The sequence below is a fragment of the Lepisosteus oculatus genome, chromosome 2 (genome assembly GCF_040954835.1).
Source record: "Lepisosteus oculatus isolate fLepOcu1 chromosome 2, fLepOcu1.hap2, whole genome shotgun sequence".
Lineage (NCBI taxonomy): Eukaryota > Metazoa > Chordata > Actinopteri > Semionotiformes > Lepisosteidae > Lepisosteus > Lepisosteus oculatus.
The window spans coordinates 73,380,927-73,393,511 of record NC_090697.1 but is presented as its reverse complement, the minus strand read 5'-3'; the positions used below and the strand labels follow the sequence as shown (position 1 = coordinate 73,393,511).

General features: G+C 39.5%; 1 long non-coding RNA gene across 1 annotated transcript; it reads right to left on the bottom strand.

Annotated features, from left to right (window-relative positions):
- Nucleotides 1–8,140: 8,140 nt before the first annotated feature.
- On the bottom strand, nucleotides 8,141–8,587 carry LOC107078744 (uncharacterized). The gene is made up of 2 exons (XR_001479711.2): nucleotides 8,470–8,587; nucleotides 8,141–8,268 (listed from the first exon to the last, which is right to left on the bottom strand). It is a non-coding gene; the product is annotated as an uncharacterized lncRNA (long non-coding RNA).
- Nucleotides 8,588–12,585: the final 3,998 nt, after the last annotated feature.

Below are 12,585 nucleotides of genomic sequence, written 5' to 3'. Positions count from 1 at the left end.
TTAATTAATTATCAAACATGGACCAAATAAACTCCTTCTTTGTAAACTGTCTTTTGTGGAGGTTGAGAAATCTGAGAGGCGTTTGTGAACTAGGTGTAACTGCCATATAGCTTCTATCCTTCTCACTCTGCACACTAGAACAAAGTTTTCAGCAAAACTTTCCTCTGAAATCCACGGTCAGATCACTGCCCTTGTGTCAAGTCAGAAAAAATGGCATAGTCTGGAGACCTCAAATCTCCAATTAACCATACAATTTGCATACATTCCAATTAGCATGTCTTCACTGACATTCATTAAGATCCGTAGGACCTGTTGTGGGCATTTAACCTGCTAGCCACTGTATCACAGGAGACGACGAGCTAACGGGCTGAAAACAACAAGCTATAAAACAATTAACCCTTATTTATTTGTAGTGTTATCCGTTACAAGTTAGACCCTTTTGGCAAAATACTTTCAGCTATTGGCTGTTTTTCCCTGAAGAGTGAATACTTCCCAAAATGAAAATGTCCTGAGCCAACCAAAATTTAGGCCACCTTTTTGATAAGGCCCAAGACTAAGGTCAGCCCTGCGATGCTTTTTCCTGTCATATCGACCAGTGAAGAATAAGGTTGAAAACTCGGAAGGTAAACAGGACTTTGGGTTGACAAAGTCAACATGTCTGTTTTAATAAGGGTGAAACATTTAGTTTGTCCGCAAAATCTAAGTTTTAATTGCAGACATCCATATGTTGTATTTAGCAGTATCCGTAATTCGTTTTAAGGAATGTACAAATTCTCAATTCGTTTATTTCTGCAACTGGAACACACCATGATATATAGTATGTAGTACTAACTACAGACAGATACGAAACTTTCACTTAACGGATAGTGGTAGTTGGAAAATTGTGTTTCAAATGAATAGAAATGTTGTCCTGTTATAGAGGGCTGCATGAAAGGTTTCCTGTAGATTGTGGGTGTTTCGGTTTTCCAAAATTAAATTGTGAAGCTTGTGTAACCGCTTGTGACGGTACTTGTGCCTGTGATCATCAGCCGGCGCCTGCGCCTTTATTTCTGAGATGTATCACACAGGAAGAAACACGTGTTCCAATTTTCCATGTAGCTGGCTGCCGCAGTTAATACTAGATCAGTAATTGAGCGTCTTTATAAAATTCATATACAGCGTTGCAACTATACGTAACAGTATTGTTGCGTATGCATTACAGTATTTTGCTTTATACAAGCCAGTGTGCGAACAAGATACAAATCCTTTGTCTCAGGCATATATAGTTAGAGGCTAAGCCTATGTAATAAAGTGACATAGAGGTAACTGTAAAACATAAACCTGTCATTCAGCACAGCGCATAATAAAACTAAAATGGGCATATAGCATTTTGATACAAATCATCACAGCGTTTGGTTTGTTCTTTGTGACGGTCCGTGAACCCCATTTAAAAAAAAAACATCATAAAGTAATTCTATTTTAATAGGTTTGTGCCGAATTCTGGAAACAAGAACTACAGAAACGTTTAAAGGGGAGAGTGACGAGCAGGCCAAAGCAGTTAACCTAGAGCCTTGTCAAAACACGCTAATAAAATGCTTTCTAAGGAGCAGTAGTTCTATATGACGTGGAGTATTAAGAATGTTACAAGGAATCGTGTCGTTTACGGTACGGCAGCTCTTCACTTCATTTCACCCTTCGATATTTTCTTGTTTACGTTTACGAAATAAATTGGGAAAAGACAGTTTGAAGGCTTTTTTTTTTTTAGTCACGAGTGTCAACGCACGAGGACGCCTTAAATCTCGAGTGTGAATCGGGGATCGGACACGATGCCAGGCGAACCCTGAGGCGGGCCCGGATATGTTTAACAAGCAACGGGTCTTTAGTTCAGAAGTAGTTTCAAGGAGCGTTGGCAAAGGCGGGATCTCAGATTCATTTAGGATGTAACTGCTGCGACACGGTGGCCAAGATCTGGCCCTTTTACCTCAGGGCTGCTCAAGCAAAAGTTAGCAAACGTTTTTTTCTACAGTACCGTGCGAAAATTCGGTTTACAGTGAGAGAGTTTTTTCACTCTCGGTTTTCTAAAGATTATTTTATTTCTGAAAAACGAAATAGGTTGTGTTGTCTATCGTACCTTCCCAAGAGTAAACGTATACCGAGAGACCTTTTAAGAGATTAACCCTATGGAACTCAAATTATTTGTTGGCTGTGTAGGAATAAATTGACACCTTGTCAGAAATTACTCAGAAGGCTTAAAGCTCCAACAGAAAGAATACACTGTGCTTCTTGAAATTCTTTAATCCGCATGGGCAAAACTGCCGTAAGCGTTGTAGATAGTCAACAGTAGCCAGAGCTTTTAGCATCCGGACAAGAGCTTGAAAAATGTCTGAACCACACAGTGAAAAGTGTGGATGTTTGCCGAGATCTAAAAACCCAGAAGCCAATGACCGCTGGTGGCACAGCAAACAGAGCATGGATTATTCAATTTTCTTAGTTCACACCTCAATACCCTATTAATAACTATTGAGTTACCTCAATACCCTTCTGAAACCATATAACTGTCATTTCATAATATTGTTGGAGACTTCTAAATACAAGTACAATAAATAATTTTTCTCTTTATTTCCTTCTAGTTGGACAGCCACATTCTTTGAGCCATTTGTGACTTTCCTTTTTATCCCTGTGCTTATTCCAGTACGGTTTGCTTCTGGAAATCTTTCTTGAATCCCAATGACTGGATAAGTGCTGTGGAATCACATATCAATTCCAGTTCTCTGAATCTCATCGATGACTCATTGCAAACAGAGCTGTACATTTCTTGCGTTTTCCCCTGAATACTTTCCTTCAGGAGCACATTTAAGAGCTGTTTAAACCATTTATTTCAGTGTTGGCTGAGGCGTGCCAGATTCCTCATCTCTTGTTGGAGAGTGCTAAGTAATTTGTAATTCCTGCAGCTGGGATTGGTCCTCACTTGTATTTCTCAATGCAAGACTATACTTCCTCCATAACACAGCACTGATGACAGGGGCTGCAGACTGGAATTGCTGTTCCAGAGGTTCACCAACGGCACTTCCACTAACAACGTGAACAACAAGGTGTTTACCACTCTATCGTTGCATGTTGTTTGTAGAAATAAAAATATTAAGTATTTCTGGCGTCATTTCTATTAATCGGCACTCATAGCTGATTAACTTGAATTACTTGTTTATAAGCACTAAATCACCTCATTTGCAAGAGAGTTGATGGGGCATGTGAGCATTTTGGAGGCTGAAATAAGTCATCTCATATATGCCTTCAGTCATATCACCCTGCAACTCACATTTGACAATCCACTGAAGCCCAGCAGGTGTGAGCCTGGTCAGTACCTAGATGAGAGACCTCCTGGGAAATACTAAGGTTGCTGCTGGAAGTGGTGTTAATGGGGTCAGTAGGGGGCACTCACTCCGTGGTCTGTGTGGGTCCTAATACAAAAAGGTACTGTCCTTTGGATGAGATGTAAAACCAAGGTCCTGGCTCTCTGTGGTCATTAAAAATCCCAGGGCATTTCTTGAAGAGCAGGAGTTTTACCCCTGGCATCCTGGCAAAATGGTCTATTGGCCTTTACCACTTGAGGCCTACCAAAGAAGCAGTGAAATGGCTTCATCCCTCTGTTCTCCTCCTCACTGATAGCGGGTGTGTGGTGAGCAAACTGGCGCACTATAGCTGCCGTCGCATCATCCAGGTGGGGTGGAGGAGAGTCCCCATTACCTGTAAATTGCTTTGAGTGGTGTCCAGAAAAAGCACTATATAAGTGTAAGGAATCATGTAGACTCCGCCAAGTTGTAAGTTGTAAAGCCAGGTTTATTTAGTGAAGAATCAAGGTTTTGAGCACAACACCGCCAAGGAACATCAGCAAGTGTGGTGCAGCTAAACATTATGATAAATGTTGTGCCAAACAGACTTATGAATGTTGAAAACCCATTGGTATGGTTTGGACAGGAGTGTGTAGTTGCTCAAGAACTCCTCAAGTGGTGATTGATAGCAATCTGACTGATAGGCAATCATTGATCAAACCCGGGGAGCAGACCTGTGACCTTCCACTGATGGCTCCTTCTGACCTGACAATATTTCAGCATGACAATGGCCTCATGTTGCTTGTGAAACAGTCACTTTTTTGTGAAGGGGTACAGTACATGACAGTTAAACTGTGGATGCCTACTCACCAGATGTGAGGCCCTTGGAACACTTGTGAAGCAATTTGGGGATGGCACATTTTTAAGTACTCTGACAAGTTACCAAGCACTTTGAGGATCTGCTTTTAAAGGCACCATATAAAATAAAGTTTATTATGACTGTCATTATTACTATAGGTGAATGCAATGCCAGTGCACCTAGTGTAGTTTTTTTATTTTCTTTATTTATTATAACTTTGTGAATTTCTGGTGGTTATAAGCAATTTGACACTCAGTAGTGTAGTCTGAACTCAAGCAATTTAATTAAAAATGGAGCTACCATATTTCCCATTGTGTGGCATGCAAATGTCCCTTTTTCTTCTTTTTGGCAGCTCTAGAACTTTTTTTTCTTAATGCTAACCGTGGGCGAAGTTACTCATTTTGCAGGAGTTGTATCACAAATTGAGTGGTAAACACTGTAACCAAGCAACACAGTTCTGTCTATCCAAGAAGCATCACTTTTAAAGTGCAACTTCCATTAGACAGCACCACAAATGCCATTATTCATCCTTAAAATTGTGTAATTCCTTCATTGTAAGTATTTTACCTAACAGTGTAAAATAGACAGCACCCCCCTAATGGCATTTCTGCAAAAAAAATCTGGACACTTGTTTTTTTTACAAATTGTACAGTAGACCACACCTTGTGGATTCAACAGTACGCTGAACTTGAGGTCAGACAAGCCCAATGCGTCTTAACATGTCTTGCCTTAAAACTATAGTAGTATAAAATGATATGGATTAGTGAAGAATAGTCAAAACTAGTGTATAGCATTACTAAAATATATTTTTCCTGCAAAACATCTAAATATAATTCTTCTCTGGAATATGACGATATATTGTTTGCAGTAAATCCACTCCTGGTTAAGGTGATGTTTTCTCAATCTTAGGTGAGACTCTAGTAATGTTTAGTGATAAGGGGCTGACTGCCCCTTCTCTTGTGGTTGAGAAAGAACCTTTACTGCTTACGTAATATGATAGAGAAGCAGGATGCCTAAAGAATCCATCTTTATCAGAAAGCTGCTTATTCCTGGTAAGATTTGGGGAAACCAGGAGCCTATTTCAGAAGCAAATGGCAGAGAGCAGAGGACAGGTATAGCAGTATCTAGTATTTTGAAGGACTTTTCTTTAACCTGCATTTATCCAAAAGTAACTTACAATTGAACACATGGATAGGGATCCTTTACTTCATTAAACATCTTAGGAAGCCATCAGAGCTGAATTTCTCCAGCAGAGTGTGCTGCCCCCAAACACATGAATTTTTCTATTTTCTATTACTGTATTGTACATGCTTTTTTCCTGCCACATTAATATCTTTAGCTCTTTTTTGTTTAAAAAGAGTCTCGAATGACAAAATTAAAAAAATGCATTACCCCACTACTAAGTTCTAAACACACTACTAACATAAAATATTTTGATGACATTTCACTTTAGAAACATGATATCACGCTGTAACTTTTCCTTCTAGAATGGAGGAGGGTTAACAGATTTTAACCCTGTTTAACAACTAAAGTAGTGGACAAAATTAGGATGGACATCTGTTTATAACCTGTATTTTGAATTAGTTCATGACACAGGGCTTAACATCTCTGCTTTAGAATTGTTTTTTCTTTTACGAATTCTAAACTACAAAATATCATCGTAGTTAGTGGATGTCAAATAAATGTGTCCGTTCTTTGTAACGGATGATGCTGTATTCTCTCACTAAGTCAGGCAAGTAGAACCCGACTTTCTGTGGTAAAAGAAGAACCCGATTGGTTTCAGTCACTCTGCCATCGGACATTATCGGAACTCTCTGGACTAATTTCAGGGACTGCTGTGCTTTCTCCCGCCTTCTCTGTGGCTGGTTCAAAGCTGGCGGAGAGTGTAAATACTCAGACATGCTTATCTTGCTGGTTCATTCTTTGTGGTTTGTGGTAAAGGTATCTTACTGGACTCACAGAGGATTTATTAGTATCGGTGTGGTCAGTTATCTCTTTGTTTACTTCCAAATCAAGTTGCCTGCAAGGAGTCGAGGCTTGTTTAGAGGAGCACTCTGGCCAACATAGCAGCTGTGAAACATTAAAACACTGAGAGTCAGCAACGCAGACCTGGCATCTGTCTGGAAAAGAGAGGGCAAAGTTTCAGGTTTGGAAGTAAACGCAGTGCGGCGATTTGCACATTTTGTTGCCCGTGTGGACTGGTCATGAGTCTGCATGGTACTTTCTGGAGCAGAGCAAAAAAACCATGAGCAACGAACACCTTTCCCACCCCCACATGCTACAGCTTTTCAGGAATTCTACCCATTCATTATTTGCTCTACAGCAGACCCTCAGAAAACGTTTTACAGCGCTCACTAGCCCTTGTTTGTGCTGTTCAACACTGGGAGTGACAGTCGTCAGTCTGAGAAATACACAGAAATTGCTCAAGAACAGGGGGAAATAGCTTTTTTTCTCAAAATACTATGCCTGGATAAATAGCTATATAAATTTAAATGTCTTAAGTTCTTAGTATATTGTTCTATATTTTCATATATTTTTTTAAGAGGCTTGACAAAAGCAGCACAGTGGCATGCAGATATCAGTTAATATATTTCGAAATGTCTCAACGAAACAGAAATATCCGTATCTCCTATTCATACTTTAAGTAAATATTGAATTACTGACACGAAACAATGCTTTCAGTTTTACATTTCTTTAAATTACATTTCCGTATGGCTTGGTTTAAAGAAACCAAAGTCTGTTTTGTTCTCCGATAAACATCACTTTTACTTCGGGATCTCATTTGCCTGTACATAGGAAGTAATGATAACAATCTTCATTTTATATGGTGCCTTTCATGATACATCATTCCAAGGCACTTAAATCACCTCTGTTCCAATTACATCTAAACATAAGGTTAACAGGATGTCTGTTCATTACAAATAGTATATTTTGTACTGTGTTCTGTTTTCTGAAGTGCACTTAAAGGAAAGCCACATGAAAGAATGGTATTAAAAGATCAAAAAGATGTCTAATATTAAATTTACTAATGCATAGATGTAAAAGTTCAGAGAGCATTACTTGAATCACATAGCCTCTTGTGTAAGGAGAAGACTCATTTATAGAATAAGGGACTACAGAAAGAGTGACAGCAATCATCTGGCAGCTACCTCCGATTAAAATCTGCAATTCATTACAAACATGGCAGGACTCTTCTTCTCTCCATATTTGTAAAACTTTTTCAATGTGAATTAAAAGCAGGCACACTTCAAGATTGAATTCATTTGCTTATTTCCATTTTTAATACATCCCCTCTTTCTCCGTTAAGAGAAGGTGAATCCATTTGGGTTAGTTGGTTATTAAGAATCTCTCTCAAGACACCTTCAATATCCTCAAGAAAAAGTACTCTAGAAAAGTTAATTTCCTTGGTGAACTTAAAGAGACAGAAGGAAGATAGTTCACAGTCTGCAACCCACTAAGCAAAGCCTGATTTGCCCAGGAAACAAATTTCCTGCTAGGAATTAGAACAATGCTGTGTTTGCAGATATGACTTTGTTACTTAACTGTGTTTTCAGGAAGTACTGTAAGCTTTCAAGACGTTCTATTACACGCTGGCTTGCATCATACCGATACGGACTGCCAAATGCCATATCGGAGCAACCTCCCTACACAGTGTCCTTGTTCCTCAAACATTTACGCATTCATATATGAGGCAATAGTTGCAAGAACAACAAAATTAACAGATTGAAGGAATACCCCTGCACTTATGGAACACACTGTTGGATCATATTTTTCCCAAACTGTTATATTTCTGAAATGCTTTTGTGGCTCTAATAAACCACTATCGGTCAAAAGGGTGAGGACAACTGGCCCTGCACTTCTGTTCATAAATCCTTTAGAATGCATAAGATGAACTGAGCAGTAATAGACTTGTAACAGAGCAGTAACTGATCCCATTAGTAATGATTAATAATGTTTAATAAAAAAGCACAGGTTGTTCTCATAAAATCGTCTTATTAATCTTGTTTTAATAACTGATTATATTCTCAAGGGCAGTGCTTTCAGGGACAGCTCAACTGTCTTTTTTTTGTCCAGAACATTTTGCCTGTAGATAAGCGAAAGCTGGAAGGCAATAGTGAAAAAATAAATACACGTTTAGAATTTTGGCACATGTAAAGATAAAAACGTGATGGAAGTCCAGTTATATTATCAGTCGCTAAGATGAGATAATGTCGTGCACTCATCGAAGTCATTTTTATCTTTACTTAATGCTTAAAGTCTGACGCCGGTTCGGAGAACCTCAGACCTGAATGTTTAGCTTACGTAGCGCAATAGCTTCAGTAAAGTGTCAGAGAAACAGCGTGGAACACGGGCTCCGCGTGACCCTGAGGCCATTGCGTCTTCCACGCAGATACAGTAGTCGAGGGCGGCACGTTCTGTTCTGCAAACGCAAATGCAAACAGAGAAGCCTCACAGTTCCCGAGGGAGGAGAGACGCAGTTGTGTGGCTCGTCTTTTCTTCCAGGAACACAAACACCGGAAGCAATCATGTAGATTCCCCCAAAATAAACGGAGCACATTACATCAGAGTCGGCTCCGAATTATTTGACCCCTGAGCCTTTGACCTAAGGCTAATCTTCGGGGGTTCCATGTTAAAAATCATTGCCCAGAAACCGAGCCCACCATGTGATTTTTAAAAACGTTCCCGTCCAAAGACCGGTAGTTTGAGCACGTGTTGCACATTTTTGTCAATAGTGACATTTGACTCTTTTAGCATTTAGCAATTTGCTTAGATTTTCTATTCACCGTGTAATTTTAATATCGACTGGGGTCATGTAAAAAAAAAAAATCTGTGTCCCTTTTCACATATGTTCTTGTGTAACAAATGTCAATTTATTGCCTAAGTGCTGAAAATAATACATTTCTTTCAGATATTTCACTGTATAGTTCCCAGACTGCTTCTCAGTGTCTTTTGATGTGCACCTAACTGAAAAGTAATAAGAATTAATACCAGTTGTCAGTGTAGGCTCTCAACTGGAAGGAAAGTCACAGGAGCTGCTAGTTTGCTGGCCATCTAATCTTGTATCATCAGCTTGAATACAGTGACCTCCGCTCCACCTCATTTCCTGGTAACATGATTTAAAGATTAATTCATTCTGTTCCACCTCTGGAAAGGTACACTAATGTTCACAGGGCCAGTGGAGTATGCACTTTCATTAACGACTGTAGTACTGTAAAAATGCTCAAATGTTGCCCATTTGGTTTGCTCAGACATACCCACCGCTCATACTCTGTATACTCTGTGCTGAATTCTTGTGACGTTTGTTAGAAGTTAAAATCAGCAGCAGACGAAACATCAGAAAAGATGAGCACTTGACTGAACATTTTCTGTACATTCTTGAATGCAGAACCCTCATCTACAGTGACCACTAATCCAGCAAACATTTGAGTGGAAATACAGATGCATAAACTGTATTCAGGGAATTCGGGGATACAGCTCTCATACTACATTTATAACCAAAATATCTAGCTCTGCACTGGGGTACCAGAAATCATTGGCCTATTTTCTATACTTGTTGGACATTTCATTACTTAATTGTTACTTAACACTTTTGACTTTTCATGCCGATGGCATAGTTTTAGGGCTGTGAACAAGAAACAGGAAGACATCTATTTCTGTGGGAGTGGTGGTACAGCAGTGCAGTTGCTATCATTCCTACCATACTAGAGACTTTGGATGAAATCCTTGGGTTCTGTCTGTGTGGAGTTTGCATGTTCCCGTGGGTTTCCTCCAGCTCCTCTGTTTTCCTTCCACAGGCCAAAGACATACTGAAAGCAGGGTAAGTAGCTTCTGAAATCAGTCCTGGTGTGAATGTGTTTGTGTCTGTCTCATGGATTGGTGTCCTGGCCAGGGTGTACCCCTGCAAACCTGTACTGAATAGAGCAGTTAGAAAATATCAGACTTCCTCTATTCCTTTCAAAAAGTGTATGTTTTGAGTTGTTGTCTTTATCCTTATGAAATGTTAACATTAGTACATTCATGTGTTATGGCAAAGCCAAAACTAAATCATATTTTATTAAGTGTACAGAACTACTGATCTGTTTTTGCTATTGAACATTCACATACTTTGTTGTCAAGGGGTTAAAAAGCCGCTGTGTGCTTTTAAGTGCTGTTGATGCTGTGTTGTAAAGACATAATTAAATGATGTGTGAATTAGCGGAACTCTTTAAATAGATCAGTACAGTGTTTATGCAAAATATCCATTAGGCTGTGCATTAGCTAGGCTATTATTCTTTACATCCCACCCTTCAGTTTCATTAGTGGCTCATGACAGTATGTTCTGAAATTGTGCTCCTAAAATATTATAATTAATTATAATGCACATTAAATCAGCTCAAGCGTTTTGTTGAAGTATCCTACTCAGCTTCACATATTCCTCTAAGTAAACTGTTCCCACTAGTGGTCAAACCATGTACTGCTATAATGTTCCTAATGAGCAGAGCTGACACCTTTAATTGATCTGCCTGCATTTCACATATCACTCTACTTTATGGGTATGGTTTCCAATAACTTTAACAGTTACAGACCTTGAAAAAGGCTCTTCTCAACTTGCTTTTAAAAGTTTGCTCCCTTAATTCTGATTAAACAACTCCTGACACGTGATTAATTCCTGGTGGACTGATATACCTGGGAAAAACAAGTTATAAGGAGAAGAAGAAACACTCATGAGTCCAATTCGTGACATTTAAGGTAGTGCACCTGAATGAGGGCAGGTCAAAAGCTCAGAAAATGGCACAAATCGATTAACCTGTGATTACGAAATGAAATATTAAGCTGAAGATATATTCTATCGAATGTCAGTCGTCTATATACCAGCAGTTCCAGAACCAAAATTCAAACAGAAAAAAGTGCAATCTCTTATAACACTGTGGCAATGTCACTAAAAATGCATCTCGCATACAGAAAATCTATATTTTAAAAGTATATACATATAGTTTAGTACTGGGTTCAGTTCCTGGGGTGCCATCTGTATGGCATACAGTGTGTTTGTTCTCAAGTTTTCATTGGTTTGCTCCAGGTACTCTGGTTTCCTCACACAGGCCAATAACTTTTAGGTTGTTTCACAACCTAGAGGTCCAGGAATGGACTCTAAGTGGGTTCCAAGGTCAGGGTCAAGAGGTGGGCGAAGGTATGAAGCCGGAAGACAAGTTTAATATCAAGCACCAGAAACACAATCCAAAAGCCAAGGTCAGGAAACAGGCCAAAGTCCAGAATTCAGGCGAGGAGTCCAGGAAGAATTCAGCACAGGCTAGATCAAGAGCTCTAGGAGTTGAAAACAATACTGAACACGGCTTGAACAAAGAGCAGGGTTTAAATAGGTTTGGGGAGGGGAGGCGTAGTGATGTAGGCACACTGGGCAAGCAGGTATTGGCTACAGCTGCTGTCTGCTTGATCTGCTCCTCTGCCACACAGAAGAAGTAGGCCCTACAGGTTGAGGTGCCCTCTAGTGGCTAGATGCTGGGACTGTAACAATACCAAATGGATGTGTGCTTGTCTGTGCGTATCTTTGTATCCCCTGCGACCCTCTATTGGATAAAGTGGATGGATGGATATACTGTAACTTAATAATAAATTGTTATGGTTTCTTGTGTATGTGTGAATGTCATACTGGATTGTGGTTTCTTTTGTTTTTGGAATATTTGGATAAACGAGTGGGACTCCTGGGCACCGACAACATGCTGCTGTTCATTCCACACCACAAAAAATAAAAATTAAAACGCTGAAGCACATCACTCATTGAGGAGCTCTGCGTGCTTATCACAGCTCTGCTTCAGGCAGAGATAGACGTGCTGTTTGAAATTGCTGTTAAATCACTAAGAAAAGAGGGATAGTGAGATCAATATTGTTTTTCATCTCTCATCTTAGAGAGCAGGTATTGCTGTTTTAGTGCCTTAGCCTATAACATTTCACTTATTCAACACCCTGACCAGTCCGTTTTTCTAACAGTTTTGTTTTCACTGTCCTTTTGAATTAAAGAGAGTCTCTTTAATGTAAACACATAATTAGGTCTGCCAGCTGTGCATTTAGTGCTCATTACTTAGAAACAAGAATATATTACTTGTACGAAAGAAGAGTTTCTTTAATGCAGCTCTTATCATTATTTAGTTACAAGGTGTGTCAATTAAGGTGTGAACGTGAAACAGGTACCACTATACCTGTTCTGGGCTGGAGCCAGACTGAAAACAGCACTCAGAATTCAGGAAGGGGTCAATTGTAATGTGTAGTCTCTGCTCACTTCTGGGAACAATAATTTCTTTAAGTTCTTGCCTGGTGTGTGCATTCAAGCCCTATCTCCTCTGTCTACCATTCCCAGGTCTCAGTCGTCCTATCTCTGACTTTCAGCTTGAAGAGAGCCCTGTCATCTTTAAGAATTACTGC